The sequence below is a fragment of the Nomascus leucogenys genome, chromosome 5, assembly GCF_006542625.1.
Source record: "Nomascus leucogenys isolate Asia chromosome 5, Asia_NLE_v1, whole genome shotgun sequence".
NCBI lineage: Eukaryota > Metazoa > Chordata > Mammalia > Primates > Hylobatidae > Nomascus > Nomascus leucogenys.
In genome coordinates, this window is record NC_044385.1 from 32043228 (window position 1) to 32068123 (window position 24896).

At 34.8% G+C, this 24896-nt stretch overlaps 1 protein-coding gene across 2 annotated transcripts in view; it reads right to left on the minus strand.

The window, feature by feature from the left end:
* Nucleotides 1-24896, minus strand: part of KCNK2 (potassium two pore domain channel subfamily K member 2) — a 154573-nt gene that overhangs the window by 112393 nt on the left and 17284 nt on the right. The window lies entirely within an intron of this gene.

The following is a 24896-nucleotide window of genomic DNA, read 5'->3' on the forward strand; positions in this document are numbered from 1 at the left end:
GCAAGTTTAAAAAGAAATTTATCAGTACACATGAATCACACAGAGGCATCAAACAGCATATATTCCACCCCAGAAATGACTTATTTGACAAAGAGAATCAACTGTAACGTTTTGCTTTTCCATTTAAAATGTATAATATAGCTTAAAACTTTATACTGAAGAATTTAATAACAGTTAAGTTATAAGAAACTGACATGTGATATCAAGTGAATTGATTGGCATGAAGGTTGTAATATTGTACCAACAGGCATTCATATTGTCATCCATTAACATATTTAATGATTATTGGAATTAACAACTAAATATAACAATGTTCTCCAGTAAGCACCACAGCGTAAAAATAGCAGGTTGCAAACTATAGTTACAATAATATATAACAGCTTCATCAAAAAGAAAGTATTTTCAAAGTGCTGCCCATTTCAAATGTTAAATATATGATCCAAGTCTGGGTTGGCTATAACTGTACCAAGCCTATATCAAAAAGAGCTAGCAAAACAACTTAAGATGAAAAGGAAAAGGCAACAGGACTTCACTTTCAAGCTTAAGGCAGTCCATTACATCTAGACTCTTAGAATTTCTACAGATTTTAATAAATTCTATGACAACGAGAATCACCAAAGCTCTGTAGATGACAATCTGTCAGCAATATTACATAGAGACCACTAAGATCTATTGCTGAGAGTGTTGAGTAGCACTAAGAGAAAGACAGAAAGATGACATTATATCCCTTCTTCAATCATCACATGTTGGGAGGTGGGGGTTGGAGGAGGAGAAGCACAAAAGATAAGACAATATGTTAGGAGAAAATGTATAGTAGAAGAGAGACAGATTACCGGGGATGATGCTTCGGTTGGAAATATAGCTTTGGAGATCTTTACTACTTAATTTTCAAATTATAGAATTGAAAGAAACATCATTTGATAAGGAGATTAAAGGCCAAGAGAAGAAAAGTGGTTGGTTTAAGGTTACATAGTTTGCTGGCAAATGGACAATAAGTACACTCTGAAAATGGGGTACTATTCAAGGAAGTCACAGGCACATGAAAAAGAACAGGTAACCCATAGCTGAAATGTAATATAAAATCTCATTTCAGAACTGACTGTTATGAAATATGTCTGATTTGTCTTAATCTATGAATTAAAATATCAATAGTTGTGTGTAAAATTAATTAAATTGCATTGATTTTATTTACTTTAACAGTGACATATGATCTTTGTAAAAAAAAAATAGGAAAATACAAAAAGGCATAAAGAAGATAATAAAAAGTATCCATAATTCCAGAATCCAGAGATAACCACTTTTAATGTATTACAATATCTACCCCTGGTAGTTTTATATCCTCTTTTACATATTTGTATTCTCTACTCTTAGTTAATACTATTCCGCATGCAGGTTTTTTTTTTGTCATTACTATATTTATTTAATCATTGCCCAATATGTAGATATATATGTTGTTCTAAAATTTGAATTAATATAAAATGTGCTGTTGTGAACATATTTATGTATAAATATTTTCCTATTTCTGAACATTTCCCCAGGAGAGATTGCTAGGAATAAAACTGTCACATTAAAGATTATGAATGTTTTCGGTGGGGCGCGGTGGCTCACTCCTGTAATCCCAGCAGCACTTTGGAAGGCCAAGGCGGGCGGATCACGAGGTCAGGAGATGGAGACCATCCTGGCTAACATAGTGAAACCCCGTCTCTACTAAAAATACAAAAAATTAGCTGGGCGTGGTGGCAGGTGCCTGTAGTCCCAGCTACTCGGGAGGCGGAGGCAGGAGAATGGTGTGAACCCAGAGACGGAGCTTGCAGTGAGCTGAGATTGTGCCACTGCACTCCAGCCTGGGCGACAGAGTGAGACTCCATTTCAAAAAAAAAAAAAAATTATGAATGTTTTAAAGCATTTGATGTGTAGTAGCAAATAGCTATCTTACAAGGTTGTTTCAATTTACAACTGCCCCCCAACAATTTACAAATGCTTAGCAATATTTCTAATATTAATGACATTTATCTTTAATGAAGTGATAAAATATAGTTCCATTTGTATAACCCTTATCATGAATAATACTGAACACGAATGATTCCATTATCTAATATTAAATGCACAGAAGTATATACATATACACACATATGCACAACACACAGTGAAGCTTGAGATAGCTAATTCTATTCATCTGACTCTCTGTTGTAACTATAGTATCAGATAAGGCAGGTCTCCCTTCATTATCTTTCTTTCAAATGTTTTTGTAGTTATTGCTCTCTTATTCCTGTATAAACTTTAGAATTTAAATCTTATAAAAACTTTTATTTTCATAGATTTAACATATTTCCATTGAAATATGTTAAATACTTCACATATGTTAAATGTTTGGAAATAGATGAAATCTATAAATTAAAAAGTAAACACTATTATAATACTCAAACTTCTTACCATCTTGTATTGAGTTCCCTATACTATACTGATTATATATACCATATCAATCTATAAGGTTATTCCCAAATATTTCACTTTTTTCCACTTTGAATTATAATTGGTTATTGCTGTTGTATACATAAATATATATTGCTAATCCTCTGCACCAGCAATTCTCAAAATTTTTATCTTAAAACAGTTTACAGTCTCAAAAATTAATGAAGATATGAAAGATCTTCTGTTTGTGTAAGTTATAACCATTCACATTTCCTGTATTGGTTTGAATTTCTGATTTTTAAAATGTTCATGTAAAAATATCAAGAAAGCCCGTATGTGTTAACCTAACTGATCTATTTTTACAATAAATTATTATGTCTTCTAAAACAAATACATAGTGAGAAGAGAAGCAGTTTTACAATTTTATAAATCTCTTTTAATACCTGGCTTAATAGAAAACAGGTGTATTTTAATATGTTTCTGCCTTCAATCTGTTGGAATAGCACATCACATAGCCGCTGGCAGACTTCACTCAAAAAGTGAGACACATTATTACGTATTTTTCATATTGAAGAGACAAAAACATCTTAGTACTATAGAGAAAATATCTTTGGCAAAGTGTGGCAGCTCCTGCCTTTAATTCCAGCAGTTTGGGAGACTGAGGCAGGTGAATTACTTGAGCTCTGGAGTTGGAGACCAGCCTGGGCAATACAGTGAAACCCCATCTCTATAAGAAATACAAAAAATTAGCTGGGCCTGGTGACATAATCCCAGCTACTAGGGAGGCTGAAGTGGGAGAATTGCTTGAGCCTGGGAGGTCAAGGGGACACTGAGCTGTGATCATGCCACAGCTCTCCAGCCTGGGCGACAGAGCAAAACCCTGTCTCAAAAAATAAATAAATAAAATAACTTGGATCTTAACAAACCTCTGAGGGGGTCTTGAGGACCACATTTAGAAAACAACTATTCTGTAGTGAACTTGTTATTTTTGTTTGTTTGTTTGATTTCGGTTTTTACCTGGAAAACCAAAGTAAACAATACTTTAAAATAATGGCATTTTATCTCCACATCTTTCAATAGCTATGTATTATTGATTTTCATCGCTTATTGGACTAAACAGTCTTTCCAGAGCTAAGTTAAATAAGAATAATGACAGCAGATTCTTCATTTTTGTCACATAAAGTCATCAATGGTTTAAGTGTTTAATCACTAAATATATTGGCTGTCGGCAAGAAAATGGCATTTAATTAAATAAAATATGACAACAAGAAAACAAAAAAAGACATAAAGCTTTAAAAAATTAAAAAATAACAGCAAAAAATTAAGATAGCAATAAACATATAGGGGATGGAACAGAGGTAAAAAGTGAAGAAATATAAAATGGTTCAATTTTAGCATAAATCAAATAAAGTTATTGGTTCATATACTCTAATCTAGTGAACTCATAGGATATGTAGCTTAAAAATATATATCAAGGCTTCATAAATCTGAAAGAGATGCTTGCGATAATCATGCTGTTATCTACTTACTCTGGAGGGAATGGCTTCACAGTTAATAAACATGGAAATGCCATAGATTCACGTGCACACAAACAATTAGGCACAGGCACAAGGTCATCTAGGTTTGTAACTCTCAGGAAGAACTAAATGTTTCCAGTAAAAATCAGGGAAGGGGAATTTAGACATATTATACTTGCATCAAAAGTATATTTTTAGATTTTACGTACATTTCTTCAACACATTCATTTATTCAAAAATATTTAGCAGTCGTATATGGTACTAGGTGATGGAGAAGCAACAGAAAAGAAGAAACATACATGGTGCTGTAGATGAGAAAGATAAGGTAAGTCTTCAGACTCCGCCCCCATTAATTAAAATTATTTTATTGACTACAGCAATTGATTTAATATAGCCTTCATAACCAGCACTATGATTTTAGCTTATTCTATTTCTCATCAATAATGAATTACAACATCACCCAGACACTTGGATAAAGTCCACAAATTATTTAAATTCAAAAGAAGCAAATGCAGACCTATAATCAGAAACAGTAGTGTCTGGCAACATGTGGGTTGTAAATAATTATCACAGAGCTGTAATTCTTGAAACAGAGGTTTGAGATAGAGCTGAGGGTATGTCAAATCACTATGAGAATGAGTCTACCATGAGGTCTTTTCTCTAGAATATTCTTGTAAGTCTATTTTGTATTTTTGTATGAGGTGTCTTGGTCAACATCCACAGGAAACTGGATGTCCTTTCCCACTCACTGACGTAGAGCTAAGAATCTCTGAAATTTCAACATCAGTTCAGGTCATCAGAGTACTTTTCCAATGCCTTCATGAGAACTGTTTCTGGGTGTGTCACATTATGTGGCTAAAGTAACATAATCACCGAATAGATAATAAAATTTCACTTTTTCATTAAAAGCAACATTTCTATACAATCAAGTCCTGTTGACAACTTATGAATAAGTTGAATGGTTTAGGTTAAGATAAGCGAAGATGGAATCCTAAGTATTTCACCCTAATACATGATTACCTGAAGTGCTGATTAATAAGAAAGGGCTTCCAAACTTAAAACTTGCCATAGAAACAGTAAAAGATGATCTTGATTGGATTCACATTTAATTTTGCTCCTCAGTTTATAGACAAGCATGGGATGTACACTGAGGAAAATTAGTTGAATACATGGTTCCACTTAAGAGTGCAGCATTAAACTTAAGAAATAGAGCTCTAGGAGGCTTATACTCATACACATGATGAAGATAATTATGGAAAATCTTGATTTCCATGACAATGGCGGCTTTAGAATCAAAGTTCACAAAGTTCCGCTGTGAATTTGTGGATTCTTGAATTGTAAATGCTGATGTCTCAATGCCATCTGGCATTCTGGAGCTTTATTCACTTTAACACCAAACAATGATAAAACACACTTATTTGTAAGTATATGGGACTAGTACAGACTTGGCATTCAAGGAAGTGACTGACAATCATGAAAATGTTTCTGTCAGTCCAACTCCAAGGAACAGCTTTTTGTGTGCTATAAAGTACTAGAATGGCCATGTTTTCATTAAAGAAAAAGATACAGGGAATTTAGCAATTTTGGAAAAGCCTGAAGAATGTATTGCTTTCAGAGCAGGCTATATTGTGGATCTTAAAATACAAATGGCACAAGAAGTTCTGATTTTACTTATTTTTTCCTATTCTGAGATGTTTATGTTCATCAAAACAGTACAGAATGTTTTGAACAAATTCCCCCTCTGTTATCATCAGAATTTCATTAAAATATGCTGTCACACCTATCATCCTAAAAGTAAATCACATTAACAATTTGAACACTTTTAAGTGATAAAAAAATTCTGAACTGCAGGTACAAGGGGATAACACCTAATTAGTTTATACCAATGATGTATGTATAACTGGTTCGATGCCAATTTATTTGGATATTTAAGATTGTTTCCACTTTTTCTCCATTTTTAAAAAAGACATAATTTCCAATAAATTGTACAATGGCCAAATCCACTTATAATTATACTGACATATATACAATTACGCAGCTCCTCAAACAGTAACAAGTATTGTCTTGCCAAATTTCTGGTAGTTGCAATTATAGATGTTTATTTGCGACCATTTCTTTGCGGGGGAAAACAGTTTCCACCCTGAGAAGAAACTAGTCTTTAGAGAAGGAATCCAATCACACATCCACAACACTGCATGTGACCACTTCAACCCATGTAAGCAAGATTATTTTTAAAAACTTGAAGAATGTGGGATGAGGAAAGTAAAATAATAAATGATGTTCTCATTGCCAAAAGACTTTGTGGGAAGATAATAGTAGGTATCATTACGATTTATGGTTGCAGCACAAAAATAATCATCACCCATCAATAATACACAGTCATGTGTGAGTATTGTTGCCAAAGGCTACAGGATCCTCATGCATCTCATTCTTAACCTCTGGCTATGTGTCAACACTATGATTACCTTATTCCAGATGATGTGAGCTGTTTTGAATGGTCCTGCTATTAAAACCAGAGAGTATCTCAACATGGCCCTTACTCTTACAGGCTCAGAATTTCACAGACTGCACTGGTGGAGCCTAGGCAACCTTGACTGGCATGTTTGAAACAATGAGGAACCACACTGGATTATCCATTTTCTAAGTATTTTTAAAATTTACTGGACATATATATCTGGAATGTTATTTATGGACATCATTTACACAAGACACTCCTCCTCTACCGTCAGTAACAGGTGGAAGTCTCAATGATTGGGCTGTTTCTTGGGCCATTTTACATATCAAATTAGGTTCCACTAAGGGGCAGCAGGATACTAGACCCATCTTCTTTACCTCTTTGTCCTTTCATGATATTCTGGAAATTAAAGTGTGTCATTGGGTTCCTTGCATAAAATAATATTCCTGTCGAGTGCCACTAGGACCCTTAATAACCGAACAAGGTAGCAAACAAGTTCTTGAAAACCACACTACACTAGCATATTGCTCTTCAAGAATATTCCATGAGCAGTTCTCAGTTAATGCTAACACTAGGCTGAAGCATATAAAATTGCCAATATTTGAGCATTTGGTGCATGCACAATGGCAATTAAATATGAGCATGCAAAAGAATAGTACTTGTGTTTTGATGCACAGTGTGTAATAACATACTAAATTTCACTGCAGTGTGATATTTATTACTGCAGATTTAAGGCTAATTTCCATGAACAGGAAGAACATTGTTACTAACAAATCAATCGATAAGGCTCTCATTATAGTTCTACAGTGAAGGATACATACTTATTAAAGGAAAACCCTTTATTGCGTAGAATGTTATTCTGAGAGAACATAGACTGATTGTTGAATCCTTATTGGAAATTCAAGTTGTATTCCATTTTTGCATACATCTGAGAAATCCAGAGATTTAATATTTAATATTTAAGATAATTAAATTTTATAGAAGTTAATTCATATATCCGTGATTTGATATCAAATTTTGTGACACATTACATGAAACTAGTTTTTCAGAAATTCTGTAGTTATATGGACATGGTACTTGTTTTATTTTTTTCCAGGAAAAATAGAGGCATCTGCCTAAATATAAAATGCAGAAGTCACAGTTACATTCCACAATTAAATGAAATGTTATAGAGTATTGACAAATATTAGATTTTCAAAACCTGGCATCAATAATCTTTTTCCTTTATAAAAATATATTTCTGATTTCATGTGGAGAAAAAAGATGGAGTAGTACTTTGCATATTTTATACAAAACATAGGTGTTTAAATCATACTATATTTAGAGACTGATAAGCATATTTTCAAGGTTCCCCCCCAGCATATTTTGTAAGGAAGATTTTTGTAAGAAACAATATGCCATAATGTTTTTAATCCATTGCTTTCGTTGGAAAAATTATGAGTCAAAATATATTCATTTCATGAAGATTTTTTAAAAACAAAATTTAATTCTTATTACTTAAAAGGGATATTATTTTCTACAGAAGGCAGTTTCTGCACACCAGACTTTAAGGAAGCACGTCTAAAAGTAAATATCTTGCTTACCTTCTCATATATTTCCTTCCATTTGGGGATTATGCAATTGAGTGTCAAAGCTATTTTTAAACAGACTAATGAAGTGTACAGCTTTTTTCTTGCTCTTTTGAAAGTGTAAATTTATTTTCTGTTAGTAGAAACAAAAGCTTAAAATCCAAAGCAGGGAACAACAGATTTGAGAGCAGATATCACTGAAGGGCCAGAAACCATGAAGCATACTGCTGGGTATTTGGGTTGTCTTTCCTGGTCATATCCATTTAGGGAGATTTTTTTAATCATAAAAGTAATGTACATATTATTGGACATTTGGAAAAATAATACTAAAGAAAAAAAAACCAGTCACGGTTCCTAAAACAGTATTTTGCAACATGCATATATTCATGCTTTAATAGTTGTAATAATAAATCTGCTGAAAACTCTTTTCATATAACATAAGCATATTCCAAGGCATTTTGTAGTCTTCAGAGCTATCATTTTTAAAGACTGCAATATCTCATTGAGTAGCTACATTTAATATAGTTTACATAACTATTCCTCTATTACTGAGTAAACCTGTCTAATGTCTAAGGGCAAGTAACCATTAGCTGACTTGCTACAGAGAAGATTTATGTATCAGTCAAGGACTGAACTTGAAACACTGAAATTCTTTTTTCTTTGAGCCTCAATGAAATGAGCACAGTGGTGTATAGAAAAAAAAAAAAAAAAGCATGATGAAGACCCTGTGCAACTCTAAAGGAGCCAGACTACATATGTGAAGCAAGCACACTGAAGCGGCATTTCCCTGGTGTGCATTTTTCCATGAGTCTTCCTAGATTCCATATTATTGTATGGAATAATATCTTATGGGACTATTAATCTTTGTCTATCTTTCTGGCCACTTTCTACCCCATCTCAGCATGAGTGGAAGAAAGATATTAATATTTTTTGTTTAAAAAGAGGAAAGCATGAAAAGAGAAGGAGGTAGAAGTCAGAAAGAAATCAAAAGGCAAGGAGAGAGGAAAAAGATCAAGGTTGTTTAGTCAGTAAGGAAGACACAGTTCTAGGAGAGTAAGATATTTATCTAGACAGTTCCTTTAAAAGAGGTTGTCCTTAAAATAGGATTTGAGTAGGCAGGAGACTGAGATCAGGGAGACAGTACCTGAAACAATATTTTCATACCACGTTGCCCAAGGCGCACTACACTAACCAACATTTATTTACACACTATTTTTCTAAGGCCTGAATTTCTAAACTGATGAGAAGAAAAAGGCTAATATGTGAAAAAGGATGTTTTTTTCTGTCAATTACACACATCCATAGGGTTCCTAAATTTGGAAAACCTGTTGTTTTTTTCCAATATAATGTCACTAATCTCTATTCATTTGATTTCCCAGTGCACTTAAGCCTATAGTTCCATAATGGATACAAGTTTAAACAAAAAGAAAGTGTTTTATACCTATATAAAGGTAATCACAGGCAGGGGAAATAGTTATAAAAATTATTCAAGTTTCCACAGACAGGCAATATTTTTATGTAAGTTTTAAAAACAAAAGGATTTTTTCCTGTCCTTCCAGAATCATAGTGAGAACTGAAATTAAAAAATCATAGTAACTAAAATATCATAGTGATGATTGAAAATCTCAAGCTTTGTACACACACACACACACACATACACCTGACAAAGTAACCAGTTAACACAATTTATATTTGAATAAATCAAACTTCCTACAACCCAAATTAGTCATGAGTAAAGGCACTATACTAAGACATTCCAATAATATTCTGATAGACAGATCCTGTTTCAGGCCCCATAAAATGTGTATTTCTCACTTTGAGTGAGTTGACTCATTGCCATTAATAACCTACAAGAAATTTCTGTGCTTTTAGGCTCCAGGTAAAACTTCTTAATATACTGCAGAGGAAGTTTATTAATGACTTGCTGACATTATGCAGAGAAAAGGAAGTCTTGCAAAACTGTTAATATGTTTATATTTCTTGGCTTAATGTCACAAAATCAAGACAGCAAAAATAATGTATAACTTCCCAAAACATAGTGATTCATACTGATTCTGTCTTAGCTTCTTAGCTTTTTCCAAGTTTCCCCCGCCTTTCTCAATTACACACCCATACACTCACCAGTTATAGCAAATACTGAATTGGTTGAACTCCATTTTGTTTGAGAAACAAGAACCTGATAGAATTTCTTGCCCTTTTTTGAGCCAACTGGAATAATGGAGGTACCCTTTGACACCTGTCCAGTAGTTATTACACAAAAATGCAATTAAACCTTTCCCTCAGGCACCTCTTTTGCTGGCATGAGAGTGTCACACAACAACCATCAGCGCTGAAAACGAACTTGGCACCTTTCCTCATGTTTTCTACATTAGTCACTCACTTATGCTGTATTGTTCGTCTTCATTCACAACTAGGATACTAATCTCAACAATGCTTCAGAGCACAGCACCCTATGAAAGGGAAGATGCTTCAAAATTCTCATAATAAGCATGAGGCTTGTGGGTCTTCTCTCCACTTCATCTGTCTCCTAACTCCCACAATCCAAGAATATGTTTATGTTGGTGAAACACGCAGAAAACTTTTAAACCAAGCAGGGAAAGAGAAGAGTAAAAAGTCACAAAAAAGCGACATGCAGTCTCTTGAGGATTCAGAAGAGGCCTGGAGGGGAAAGGTTATGGGCATTAGAAGATGACTAAATACACTTGAACCTCACTCACACTTTCATTTTTAATCACTTGCTGTATATCTGTTGGGGCTGTACATCTGTTGGGATTACATGCCTGTAGTCCAGCATTTTGGGAGGCCGAGTTGCACAGATCACTTGAGGCCAGGAGTTCAAGACCAGCCTGGTCAACATGGAAAAACCCCATCTTTACTAAAAATACAAAAGTTATCTGGGTGTGGTGGTGCACACCTGTAATTCCAGCTAATAAGGAGGCTAAGGCATAAGAATCACTTGAACCTGGGAGGAGGAGGTTGCAGTGAGCCGAGATCGTGCCATTGCACTCCAGCCTGGCAACAGAACAAGACTCTGTCTCAAAAAAATAAAAATAAATAATATCTGTTGGGTGTCCTCTAGACAGCTACTTCTCTTTAAGCTAACTATTTGAAACAGCAGTGCAAGACCTGAGGGGCTTCACCAGAACCTTGTGAGCATTATGCATATAGTGTTACTTAAGAGGAATCAGATACATACTTATCTTTCACAAAAGCTGAGGCAGAAAGAGGCTAAGTGGGTCACTTGGTCAAAATAAGTAAAATATGCCAAAAGAATAATAAAATAACTTGGCAAGCCAGGTTCAGGTCTTGGGGTTATATTAATAATTCAGTTGTATTACTGCTTTGGTTGCCTCACCTTGGATATAGCTATCATTTACAATATTATTTCTATGAGGAAATACTGAAAGTTCTAAGCAAAAAAAATACATTTATAAATGAATTTTTTAAAGAACTCATAAATTTGAACGTTGGTGAACATTTTATTTTAGCCACGTGTATGATGCATTCTAAATAGTCATCCGGTCTTGTCTTATATGTTTACGTCACATATGGCCTATGTGTCCAGTATAATGCTAACTACTCAAGAATCATTTGTAGCATATTCTATGCTTACTGATTTTTGAGTAGACATAAAATCACTGTCATGAACTGTCAGAATACAGTACAGTCATCAACTGTTAAGTGACATGTGACTACACTGTATTCTGTCAGTTTGTGATAGTGAGAAATGTGATACTGAGAAAGGTGTTGTTAGGCAATTTCATCATTTTGTGAACATCATAGAGAGTACTTCCACAAACCCAGATGCGATAGCCTACTGCACACCTAGGCTATATGGTATAGCCTATTGCTCCTAAGCTATGAACCTGTACAGCATTTTTCTGTACTGAGTACTTAAGGCAACTGTAAGACGATGGTAAGTATTTGTGTATCTAAGCATATGGAAACATATGATAGATACAGTAAAAATAGGGTATAAAAGTAAAAAATGGTACACTTACATGAATGGAGCTTGCAGAACAGGAGGTTGTTCTGGGTGAGCCAGCTGAGTGAGTCGTGAGTGAATGTGAAGGCCTAGGACATCATTGTACACTTAGGGCACACTGAATCTATTTTTAAAATAAAACTAACTTTCTTCAATAATAAATTAGCCTTAGCTAATTGTAAATTTTTCACTTTATAAACTTTTTAATTTTTTGACTCTTGTACTAGCACTAAGCTTAAAACAAAAACACATTGTACAGCTGTATAAAAATATTTTTCTTTATATCTTTATTCCATAATCTTTTTTTAACTATTTAATTTTTTAACTTTTTAAGCACTTTTAAAAACAACTAAGACACAAACAAATCAGCCTAGGCCTGCACAAGGTCAGGATTGTCGATACTACCATCTTCCACCTTAATCATGTCTCACTGGGTTTCTCCCAGGGGAGGGAAAGAGAAGACTGGCTGAAACAAATGTCCAACAAGCAGACTTTCCAAAAGGCTTCTTGAGGGACTGGTGCCTGTCTTGTCCAACTAACAGCATTAACAGGACCTAACATGCTCTAGAAGTCTGGGAGCCACTGAGAACAAAGAAGAGCTGAGCAGCATGTGGTAGCTCCAGAGAGAGCAAGAGATTACAAGCCCCTGAAAAAGAAGAGTAAATTCCTGTACTTGGTAACTTACATGCACGAGTCCAGAGAACGCACAACTATAAAAAAGATTTGAGGCCCACAGAATCTCTAGGCAGGCTGATTAGAGCTGATTGGTGATTAGGTATTTACCCACATGAATCGAGTCCTTAGAGATTTACAGAGGTGACTCTTTATTTCACATGCATAGATCCAATCATAAAAGTTACAAGGCACATAAAGAAACAGGGAAACATGGCCCAATTAAAGAACAAACTAAATCTCCGCATACTGATCCTTAAGTAACAGAGGCATATGAATTATCTCATAAAGATTCAAAATAACCATCATAAAGATGTTCAACAAGCTCAGAACAATAATGTATGAACAAAATAAGAATGTCAACAAGAGACATAAAATATAAACAAGAACCCAACAGAAATTTTGGAGCTGAAGAATACAATAATTTAGTGGAAAAATTTACTAGAGTAGTTCAACAGCAGACTTGATCAAGCACAAGAAAAAAAACAGTGAACTTCAACAAACATCATTTGATAGTATACAGTTAAAAGAGCAAAAGGAAAAAATAATTTAAAAGAGCAAAGAAAGCCTAGGGACAGAGGATACGCCATCAAATGAATGAATATATGCAACAAATAATAGTCATATATAACACCCCACAGTTAACATTATACTCAATGGTGAAAAACTGAAGCTTTTCTTTTAAGATCGGGAACAAGATAAGGAGGCCCACTCTCACCACTTCTATTCCAATAGTACTGGAAATCCTAGGTAGAGCAACTTGGCAAGAAAAAGAAATAAAACACATCCAAATCAGAAAAGAAGACACGAAATTACCTCTGCTCTCAGATTACATGAAAAGACATGCAGAAAACCTAAGTGCTTATTACTAAGTGAAGGAAGCCAATCTTACCAAGCTACATGCTATATAATTCCAACTATATGAAAAAGCAAAATTATGGGGACAGTAACAAGACTGGGGTTGTCAGGATTTAAGGGGTTAGGCAGAGCATAGAGTATTTTTAGGGCAGTGAAACTACTCTTTAGGCTATTGTAATAATGGACACATGACATTGTATGTTTGTCCAAACCCATAGACTCTACAACACCGAGACTGAACCTTAATGTAAGCAATTAGGTGATAATGATGACAATGATGTGATAGTGATGTGTCAATGTAAGTTCATGAATTGTAACAAATGTGTAACTCTGATGAAGGATGTTGATAATGGAGAAAGCTCTGCATGTGTGGGGGCAGGGAATATATGGGAAATCACTGCACTTTCTGTTCAATTTTGCCATGAACCTAAAAGTGCTTTAAAAATAGTATATTAAATTTTTTAAAAATGTTTGGGATTAGAAAATGTGAAAAAATCTAAAACAAAACAAAAATAAATGTCAAAACCATGTGATGCTGTCATAAAGACAGGCATATGGACCAATGGATCAGAATCAAGAGTCCAGAAATAAAGCTATGCATATATAATCAAATGATCTTCAACAAGGGTGTCAAGATTACATAATGAGGAAAGGACAGTCTTTTCAATAAATAGTTTTGAGAAAATTTGATATACACATCAAAAAGAGGGAAACTGGACCCTTAGCTTACACTATACATAAAAATCAACTCAAGATGAGTTAAAGACTTAAACATAAGACCTAAAATTATAAAACTACTAGAAGAAAACACAGTGAAAACTCTTCAAGACATTGATCTAGGCAAAAATGTTATGGCTAAGACCTCAAAAGCACAGGCAACAAAAACAAAAATAGACAAATGGGACTATATTAAACTAAAAAGCTTCTGCACAGCAAAAGAAATAATCAACAAAGTGAAAAAGCAACCTGTTGAATGAGAGAAAATATTTACAAACTATTCATCCAACAAGGGACTCATATCCAGAAGGTGCAAGAAACTCAACCCAACAAACACTAAATAATCCCATTAAAAAATAGGCAAAAGACATAAATAGACATTTCTCAAAAGAGGACATACAAATGGCCATCAGGTATACAAAAAATGCTCAACGTCACTACTCATCAGAGAAATGAGAATTAAAACCACAATGAGATATCATCTTACAGAGTTAGAATGGCTATTATTAAAAAGATAAAAAATAACAGATGTTGGCAAGAATATAGCAAAAAGGGAACTTGTATACACTGCTGGTGGAAATGTAAATCAGTACAGCCACTATAAAAAGCAGGATAGAGATTCTCCAAAAGCTGAATAGAACTACTATACAATCTAGTCCAGCATTGGGTATTTACTCAAAAGAAAAGAAATCAATATATCAAAGGGACATATTGTACTGTACTCCCATGTTTATTGCAGCACAATTTCCAACAGCAAAAATACGGAATCAACCTAAGTGCCCAACAATAGATGAATAAAAAAGAGGTGTGACACACACACACGCACACACACACACACACACACGAATAATACTCAACAATGAAAAAGAATTAAATCATGTCACTTGTAGCAACATGGATAGAACTGGAGATTATTACATTAATTAAGATAAGCCAGGTACAGAAATACAAACCTCACATGTTCTCATTCTTACATGAGAGCTAAAAGAAGTAAATCCCATGGAGGTAGAGAGTGGAAAGAAAAACACTAGAGACTAGGAAGGGTGTGTGGGCCGGAGAGGGGTGGGGAATTAAGAGAGGTTGGTTAATGGGTACAATCATATATGTAGGCAGAAAAAATAAGTTCTAATGTTTGATAGCAGAGTAGGATGACTGTGGTTAACTTAATATATATTTTAGAATAGCTGGTCGAGAGAACTTAAAATATACCCAACACACAAAAATGATAGACACTTGGGTGACAGATATCCTAAATACCCTGACTTGATCATTACACATTCTATGCATGCAACAAAATTTCACATGTACTCCATAACTATGTACAAATATAATGTATCAAAAAATTAATTAAGAGAATGAACTATATATATGCATATATATGAATGAACTATATATATATGCATATATATATTCATTCACTTTTACATTTCAAAAAACTAAATGGTAATAGCAAACTATTTTCGTTTTTTTCCACTTTATGCCTTTTACATAACATTATATCCTGAAGTTCACTCCATGTTAGTACATGAAGATATTTCTTCATCTCTCCCTCCCTCTCCCCAACCCCTCACACATACACATCCACACCCACCCACCCATCCCACCCCACACAGATGAATACTACTGTTTTATTTGTATACTATAATTTTAACAACCAGTCCTCTGTTAGTGACTGTTTGAGCTGTCTTCTGTCTTTTGGTATTAAAAATAGCCCTGCTTAATAAACCCTTTACCAAAAAAAAAAAAAAGACTTCAGCATAAGGCCTGAAACTATAAAACTTCTAGAAGAAAACACAGGGGAAAAGCTTCATAACATTGGCCTTGGCAATGATTTCTTGGATATGACCCCAAAAGCCTAAGCAACAAAAGCAAAAATAGATAAATAGGACTATGTCAAACAAAAAAGCTTCTGGGAAGCCAAGGAACAATCGGCAGAATGAAAAGGTAACCTATAAAATATGAAAAGCTATTTGGAAACCATATACAATTGTCTCTCAGTATCCATGAGGGATTGGTTTCAGGACCTCATCACCCCACGGATACCAAAATCTGTGGATGCTCAAGTCCCTTATATAAAATGATATGGTATTTGCGTATAACCTACATACATCCATTAAATCATCTCTAGATTACTTAAAACAGGGGTCCCCAGCCCCCAATCCACAGACCCGTACTAGTCCATGGCCTATTAAGAACCAGGCTGCACAGTAGGAGGTGAGCGGCCGCCAGGGAGCTTTACCGCCTGAGCTCTGCCTCCTGTCAGATCAGTCCTGGCATTAGATTCTCACAGGAGCTCGAACCCTATTGTAAAGTGTGCATGCAAGGGATCTATAATAGGCTGTGTGCTCCTTGTGAGAATCTAATGCCTGATGATCTGAGGTGGAATTGTTTCATCCTAAAACCACCCTCCCCTGACCCCCATTGGTCTGTGGAAAAATTGTCTTCCATGAAACTGGTTCCTGGTGCCAAAAAAGTTGAGGACTGCTGCCTTACAACACCTAATGCACCATAAATGCTGTGTAAATGGTAGTTATACTGTGCTGTTTTTATTTGCATTATTTTTATTGCTGTACTAGTGTTTTTCAAATATTTTTCATCTGTGGTTTGTTGAAATCCCTGGATGCCGAACCCATGGATACAGAAGGCTGACTATACCTGATAAGAGATTAATACCCAAAATATACATAGAACATACATGACTCAATAGAAAAAAAAAAACAAATAACTTGATTTTTAAAATGGGCTAAGGACTTGCATAGACATTACTCCAAAGAAGACATGCAAAAGAACAACAGGTATATGAAAAGATGCTCAATATCACTAATTATCAGAAAAACACAAATCGATGAGATACTACTTCACATATACCCCTTAGGATGGCATCATCAAAACAACAGAAAGTAACAAATATTGGCAAGAATGTGGAGAAATTAGAACACTTGTGCACTGTTGGCTGGAAGGTAAATGGTGCAGCAGCTGTGGAACATAGTAGAGAAGTTCCTCAAAAAATTAAAACTAGAACTACCATATAATCCTGCAATCCTATTTCAAGGTATTTATTTACAATAGTCATACAAAAAAATAAAATACCTAGGAATACATCTAACCAAGAAGATGAAAAGTCTCTACAAGAAGAACTACACAACACTGCTGAAAAATATCATAGATGACATAAACAAATGGAAAAGTGTTCCATGCTCATAGATTGAAATAATACCATTAAAATGGCCATACCACCCAAAGCGATCTATAAATTCAACATTATTCCTATCAAATTAAAAACATCATTTTCACAGAATTAGACAAAACTACTGTAAAATTCATATGGAACCAAAAGGAGCCCAAATAGCCAAGGCAATCCTAAGAAAATTAGCAAAAAAAATCTAGAGGCATTACATTATTTGACTTCAAACTATACTATAAGGCTACAGTAACCAAAACAGCATGGTACTGGTACAAAAACAGACACATAGACCAATGGAACAGAATAGAGAGCCCAGAAATAAAGTGACACATCTACAACCATCTTATCTTCAACAAAGTCAACAGAAATAAACAGTAAGGAAAGAACTCCCTATTAAATAAATGGTGCTAAGATAGCTAGCTAGCCATATGCAGATGAATGAAACTTGACCCCTACCTATCACCATATGCAAAAATTAACAGGATGGATTAAAATGTTAAAAGTAAAGCCTCAAACTATAAAAACCCTTGAAGAAAACCTAGGAAATACTCTTTTCAACATCAATCTTGGCAAAGAATTTGTGGCTAAGTCCTCAAAGGCAATTGCATCAAAAACAAAAATTGACAAGCATGCCATAATTAAACTAAAGAGCTTCTGCCCAGGAAAAGAAACTATCAACAGAGTACACAGACAATCTACACAACTGGAGAAAATATTCTCAAACCATGCATCCAACAAACTCTGGACCTAATATCCAGAATTCATAAGGAACTTAAATCAAGAAAAAAAAACAAATATCCCTATTAAAAGTTATGCAAAGGACAGGAGCAGACACTTTTCAAAAGAAGACATACAAGGAACCAACAAACATACAAAAAATGCTCAACATCACTAATCATCAGAAAGATGTAAAATCAAAACTACAATGAGATACCATCTCACACCAGTCAGATGGTTATTATCAAAAAGTCAAAAAAATGACAGATGTTGGCAGGACTGTAGAGGAAAATGTACCTTGTTGGTGGAAATGTAAATTAGTTCAGTCACTGTGGAAAGCAGTTTGAAGATTTCTCAAAGAATTTTAAATAGAACTACCATTCAACCCTGCAATCTCATTATTGGGTATTTACCCAAAGGAAAATAATCATTCTACCAAAAAGACACATCCACCTATACGTTCATCACAGCACTATTCACAATAGCAAAGCCATGTAATCAATCTAGGTGCCTGTCAATAGTAGATTGAATAAGAAAAATGTGTTACATATACACCATGCAATACTATGCAGCCATAAAGAAGAACAAAATCATGTCCTTTGCAGCAGTGTAGACACAGCTTACCCACTATCCTCAGTAAACTAATGCAGAAACAGAGAACCAAATACCACATGTTCTCACTTATAAGTAGGAACTAAACATTGAGTATGCACAGACATAAAGATGGGAACAACAGCCACCGGGAACTACTAGAGCAGGGAAGAAGGAAGGGAGGAGGGCAGGGGTTAAAAAACTATTGGGTACTATGCTCAGTACCTGGGTGATGGGATCAATAATACCCCAAGCCTCAGCATCATGCAATATACCCTTGTAACAAATCTGCACATGTACTCCCTGCATCTAAAATAAAAGTTGAAATAAATAAATCAATAATAATTAAAAATAAAAGAATTGAAAACAGGACCTTCAAGAAATATGTGCATTTCCACGTTTATTGCAGCATTATTCACACTAGCCAAGAGGTGGAAATGTCCATCGATGGATGAATGAAGAAAGAAAATGGGGTATAGACAAACAACGGAATATGATCCATCCCTAAATAGGAAGGAAACCCTGTTATATGCTACAACATGGATGAAACTTGATAATTCTATGCTAAGTAAACCAATCACGTAAGGACAAATACCGTATGTTGCCACTTATATGAAGTATCTCTAAAATGGCCAAACTCATAGAAGCAGAAAACACAGTGCTGGTTGCTAGTGGGTGGAGGAAGGGAAAAAGGGAGACTTGCTGTTCAGTGGGTATAGGGTTTCAGTCATGCAAGATGAAAAGTTCTACAGAGATCTGCTGTGCAGATAGTCAATGATGCTGATGTGCACACAGTCAACGATACTGTATTAGACATTTGTAAATTTGTTAACTGAGTAGAGCTCTTGTTATATGTTTTTTCCCACAACTAAAAAATTATTAAGTGCCTGATACAAGAGAACAGTTTAAAAAGATGGTACATCCATAAAAAGGCATACTACAAAGCCTCTAAAAAGGGTTCTACAAATCTATATTTAGAGATACAGATAGATGTTCATGATATATTACAAAATGAGATAATCAGGTTATGAAAGAATATGTAAGATGAAACACAATTTGCCTAGAAAAAAATCCATAGCCCCTTACAATGCTAGGCACATTGTAGGAACTCAATAAATATTTGTTTAATTCATACAATTTTCATTCATCTACCATACAAAATAATTTTTAAAATTCTAAGTTGTCTCACTTCTCTTTACTAACATGTTTTGCATTTATGATCCATTAATTTGTGAAGTCCTTTTTAAAAATCCATTTATAACCTCACTTGGGCGTTTTGGTGATGAGATACTTCATAAAGACACCACCTGCTTTTATTTTCCCCAAGATTCAGGAGGATTTTTCCCTAGTTCTAAAATTCTCAGACGTTTCACTAATTCATTCAGCAATGCACAGGAGGCAGCAAGCAGGCACTAGCAAGAGAACAGATGATCAATGCAAAACAGTGAGTCACACCTGCAGGGAGTTTGGGGCAAACTGCTGCTGTGTAGGGCAAAGAAGAAGATACATGGATTACTGACTCAAAGAAATGAAAAGTGCTAGAATAGCTAGCTCTGATCCTAGAACGATGATGGTATTTATAAGAGAAAGAAAAAGTAAAAAGGGGACATTAAGAGGAGGAGAGTTTGAAAAACCAGAAGTCACAGATCCAGTGTTTGTTCTATTGCTAACCAGCAGTATGCTCTTAGGAAAATGAACAAATTGTTTATTTTCTTAGCTCTAAAATGACAGAGTTTGAATAGGCAATATCTATGGTAGATCCCAAGTTCCAAATTCCATGAGTTTATGCCTTTGAATGTTACATGCAATTAATTCGAAATATATTTTGATACAATTTTGCTGAAAGATTCTTTCTTATAATTGCCTGCCTTTCAGATGTAGTCACCATTTTTTGCTGGTTCTTTGTATTTCCTTTTACACTCAAAAACACTCATCCCAGTTTGGCCTATATATAAGATTAGCTTATTTTTTTTTCTTCTTCAATAGAAAGGAATCTCAGTATGTTCCTATTAAGAAGGCTTATCTGAAGCAATTTAATCCTGCATCGGGGAAAACGATAGGGAATAAAACAGACACACAGACACACAAGCTGTCTGTGGATCAGGAAATAATATGATTGCGAGGTTTTGAATAATGGAGAATAAAGCAGGAGTTATTGTCCCGTCAAAAAATACTTATTTGCATAATAGCACAGTACAGCTGTCCAAGAAAAATGTGCCTCAGGAATGATATCATTATTATAAAATAACATCATTTACCATTTTAATTAAGCCAAATTATTTTAAATTACCCTTATGAAATAGATTTTTAGGCCTGCTTAAATCAAGAGCCAAATGTCATTGTCTGATGAAACATCTCCCAGAAATTAAAACTGATGTGAAGCTTTGGAACTCGTTAACCAGAGAGAAAATAAGAAGCCTATATTTATTAAGAATAAAATAATTATATAGTCATTTCTGGTAGCATGTAAGCTATAATATGCCCAGTAATATCAATCTTGTGGAAGATTTTTAATAAAAAATAAATTTTAGAGGTGAAATATACATCATTTATGTTAAAACAGATGTTAGAATTTGTTTTGAGAAAACAGAAATAAAGAGCTCTACCACACAGAACCCATGCATAAGAATCATCTAGTATCATCTATGCTCATAAAAATTTATCTTGTTCTTGAGGAATCTTAGACACACTAAATTCAATACCTAGTACCAGCTTCAGAATCTTTAACCAGCCATCTCCTCTCTCCCTATATCGTCCCAGAGATACACATATTACCTGTCTCATCACCCTAAGTATCTCTTTCTGAAAAGTTCTCTCCTCTCCTACTATCCCAAACCCTGTGTGTTCCCTCTTGGTCCTCATTCTTGAAAATTCTTCACCAAACCAACCTTCATAAACATTTCTCCAATTAATCTATCTAAATGTATTTGATCTAATCCCTCTAACAGGCACTGCATGACTGTCACATGTTTCTTACATGGGGATATGTCCTGAAAAATGCATCCTTAAGCAACTTCATCCTTGTGTGAACTTCATAGAGTATACCTCCACAAACCTAGATGGCATAGCCTACTACACACCCAGGCTACAAGGCAGAGCCTTTTGCTCCTAGGCTGTAGAACTATACAGCATGTTACTGTAATGAATACTGTAGGCAATTATAACACATGGTAAGTATTGGTGTGTCTAAATATAGAAAAGATAAAAAAAAACAGTGCACCTGGTATGGGGCATCTACCATGAATGGAGTTTGCAGGACTGAAAGTTGTTCTGGGAGAATAAATGAGTGAGGGTGAGTGAATGTGAAGGCCTAGGACATTACTGTACACTACTGTAGACTTCATAAACACTATGCACCTAGGCTACCAAATCCATTAAAAATACTTTTCTTTCTTCAATAATAGATTAACATAGCTTATCATAACCTTTTTATTTTGCAAACTTTTAAATTTTTTTTAACATTTTGACTCTTTTATAATAACACTTAGGTTAAAACAAACACATTGTACAGCTATACAAACAGATTTTCTTTCCTTATATCCTTATTCTATAAGCTTTTTTATTTTTATTTTTTACTTTTTAAATCAAACGGTTTTAATGAAAACTAAGACACAAACAAACATACTGGCGTAGGCCTACACAGGGTTAGGATCATCCATATCACTGTCTTCCGCCTCCACATCTTGTCCCACTGGAAGTTGTTCAGGAATAATAATATGCATGATGCTGTCATCTCCTATGATAACAATGCCTTCTTCTGTAATACCTCCTGAAAGACCTGTCTGAGACACTTTCACAGTTAACTTATTTGTATATTAATATAAGGGATCCCAATTACCCTCATTTAATCATTACATATTGTATACAGGCATCAAAATATCACATGTACACCCAAGATACACACAAGTATTATATATCAATTTAAAAACAAAAAATTTTTAAAATAAATAAAACAAAATAAAATAATGGAAACAGTATAGTATAGTGAATACACAAACCAGTAACATAGTTGTTTATTGTCATTATCTACTATTAGGTAGTATATAATTGTATGTGCAATACTTTAATACGACTAGCAGTACAGTTGGTTTGTTTACACCAGCATCACCACAAACGCTTGAGTAACGCATTGAGATATGACATTTTGATGGCTACGTCATAGGCAATAGGAACTGTTAGCTCCATTATAATCTTATTGGACCACCGTCATATATGCAATCCATCATTGACCAAGATGTCATTATGCGGCATGAGACTGTATTTGCCTAGCACAATTATGATGCAATTGTCTATTTCTTTTGAAATTTTCTATTTGTTCACTTCCCATTGCACCTAAAGCCCAGACCACTTGTCCTACCAGGTCTACCTCCCTCGCCTCATCCCCTACAGCTGTCCTGATCCACCAGAGATGGCCCAATCACATCAGACCTTCTATGGGTCTTAGAACACATCAAATATGTTCTAGCCTTTGCATGTGCTGCCTTTTCCTTGAACACTTCCCGCCCACCCCAAAAAACCTGTATATGACTGACTTTCCCTCATCCAAACCTCTTCTAAATGTCATGTCCTCAGAGAAAACTTTACTCAACATGGCCCATCTAAAGAAGCCCACCTCCCAGCTCTATCTCATTAGGCGTTGTTTAGTCTTCAGATGATTAGCACCTTCTGAAATTATCTTGTTCAAGTAGATATTTGTTAATTTTTAGTCACCCCTCACTAGCATAGCAGCTCCATGAGAACAAAACTCTCAGTTTAGTTAAATGTTGATTATATCCCATGCATAGAACGAAGCCTTTCAAAAACAGAAACACAGAATGGATAAATGAATGAACATGAATTTTAACTATTTCTTGCTTTAGATGTGTAGATCATCACACCAACTATCTTACCTCAGGCCTCTATAACAGCTAATATGCTATCTGAATAAAATAGATAAATGCAAAAATGTTTCTAAGTAGGGGTTCAGAAAGAGAATTCAAAATAATTGGTATGTTTCCAAATGTCCAAACAAATTCAGGTTCACAAAACTATATTGCAAATCAATTATCCTTTTCTTTTATATGAATGATAAATTATTTTGAGCAATAATTAAATATAACTTTGTCTTACAAAATTTTACTTAGTAACAACTGGGAATAATTTTCTCCCATGTTTTCGTTATGCACTTGATGGTTTGTGGATGGTTTGCAACAAATGGAAAACAGCAGAAGCCTGCCTCACTTTCTGAGAAGCAGGAGTAAATTGGGTGTTCTGAGAAACCATCTCCTAGTACAATACGAACATCAGAACTGCAACCAGCAATGTTTAAATTTCTTTACAGACTGTGATGCCATTAACATTGTAAATTTTTTTTTAACTAAAAGAGGCAAAGTCACCAAATTAAGCTTTAAAGTAAAGGTCAACAAGACCTCCATCATATTCACTGGCTTCAATGCTTAAAAAACACCTAGGTTGCAGGCATCTGAGATCCTGCTGTATAAAACAAATGCTGCCCACTAAACATAATTTGTAAGCCTCTCTACGGCAATTTTGAGGAAAATAAGATGTTCCATTTAGTCCCAATGCAAAATAAAATATATGAACTCTAAATTCATCTAATAACTATGCTTCTCCTTTCTCACCTATTTTGGGCTGCCCTGCTTGGAAATCTGTTTAGGCATCCTGACCACACTGTTACCCTGTTGGGAACACACACGACACCATAGACGCATGGTGTAGTGACTCCTGGGTTAACAGGACAAAACCTTACTAAGGACTCCCCTCCACATCTAGAAGATAAATGAGGTACCTCTGCCCTCTAAGTTAACCCCAAAATGCCTACATGGACACAAACCTGTGCCTCTTTATTCACAAATCTCAGAATCTACTTTCCTGGTGCTATCAATAGCACACTGGTGCAGAAACCACACGACGTCCAAAGAAAAAAGAAGTTAATTTTATTGTATCTGTCACTGAAATCAAATGTTGTCAAATCACCCTTTATTGCATATAAATAATAGTGACAGGAAAGGAGAATTTTTTATTTTCCCAATGGGAACATGCCCTGTTTTAGCAATTCTGAGTTCTTGATGAATTCCCTTCCTCCTCTAAGGAAGTGTTAGCTAAATAATAAGAACAGATACATAACTGTAGAAGAGGAACTTTACAATAGCCAAGAAACTATGTTGAGACCTTAAAAATGAAAAATTTAAGAATTAAAGACATTTTTCCTTAAAATATG